Consider the following 1,748-nt stretch of genomic DNA (forward strand, 5'->3'; position numbering starts at 1 on the left):
GGCAGGTGTGGGCAGGAGGGCACCAAGGAGTAGGCAGGCCCAGCCTCGGGGCAGGGCGAGGCCTCCAGCCTTCGGGAGATGGATGCGGAGCAGGCCAGGAACCCTTGTGCAAAGCCTCTCCCACAGCAGACCCAGGCCCTGGTTTGGGTTGGTGCTAAGTTCTACCAATGAGCCGGAATGTAAGCTTCTAAGTGGATGTAATTCCTGACAGGGAACAGAATCATGAGAGGTACCATTACAGGAAAAATGCCAAAAATGGAAAGTCTGGATAATAAGAAATGTAAATTATCCCACTAAAGATAACAGATTTTAGAGCCCAGAAATTTATGAGAAAAACAGGTAAATAAAACACTGCTTTATCCTGAGCTAGAATTATAATAGATGTCAAAGAAACCTTTTTTAAAGCATTAAGCTTGCATTCATTGAGTATTTATTAAGCACCTACCATGTGTCAGACAAGTACATCAAGACTCTTACACATCTGTTCACACATATGAGTCAGCGGATACAGACATTCCCTGCATGGACCAGGTCCCTAGGAGCTAGACCGCGATCTCCACGTCACCAAGGTCAAGTCAGACAAATAGTATGAGTTCCTGGACCTTTCTGATCTGTGACATAAATGACCAGCTCATTCTCCTAGATTCTCTTCCCAACTCCACATCATTATCTATCAGGGTAAAGGAAAGGGAGGCTTCACATGAATTTCAAGAAGTCAGCTTCGCTTATTTTAAATGGATTTGCAAATATTCTGTCACTAAGTGATCAGAATAAGTACTACATGTTAGGCCTTGACTTGCCGGACTCCGAGGGGCCCCTGTTATGAAGCTGCTCTGTCGACTGAAACTTGCTGATGAATCCATGAGACCACGACAATGGATGGCAAAGGTAATACACTTAACAATAAGTCTTTCGCTATAAGTCGTTCAAACCAGGGGCTTCCCTGGCGGCGCAGTGGTTAAGAATCCACCTGCCAATGCAGGGGACATGGGTTCGATCCCTGGTCCGGGAAGATCCCACGTGCCGCAGAGCAACGAACTCTGTGCGCCACAACTACTGAGCCTGCGCTCTAGAGCCCGTGTGCCACAACTACTGAAGCCCGTGCACCTAGAGCCCGTGCTCCGTAACAAGAGAAGCCACCGCAATGAGAAGCCCGCGCTCGCCACAACTAGAGAAAGCCTGTGCGCAGCAACCAAGACCCAACGCAGCCAAAAATACATAAATAAACAAATAAATAATAAATAAATAATAAATAAATAAATAAGAATTCAAACCGGATCTCATACTAGTTACCTTTGAGTTTGGTCCTGGCTTGGGTGACAGCAGAGATCACATGCTCAGTCCATGCCCTCTCTGTCACAGGGACACACACACAGTCTCCAGGACAAGGAAATGGAAAACATATGAGCAGAACAGCAGTCTGCCTGTGTCCAGGAGAAACAGCCCAGGCAATCTGCTGGTTGCTTCTGCCTCATCTACAGACATGATACAAAAGGAGGATACAGACTTCTACCTTTGACTGGCAGGTCTTAGGTGGGACCCTGCCTAAGTTCCTTAATCACTGCAGAGCTTGGAATGCCTCTATACAATGGAGCTCTGAACGACGGGGCAGTTCCCAAACATTCAAAGGTCCACACAGACAACTGCAGGAGAACAGATCTTGATGGACATCCTGTTTACTAGCCTCCATCTTAACCTTCTGAATCAAAATCCCAGGGCAGGAGAGAAGGGGATGGGGACGTAGGGCA

This window comes from Lipotes vexillifer, unplaced genomic scaffold (assembly GCF_000442215.2).
Source record: "Lipotes vexillifer unplaced genomic scaffold, Lipotes_vexillifer_v1.1 scaffold410, whole genome shotgun sequence".
Lineage (NCBI taxonomy): Eukaryota > Metazoa > Chordata > Mammalia > Artiodactyla > Lipotidae > Lipotes > Lipotes vexillifer.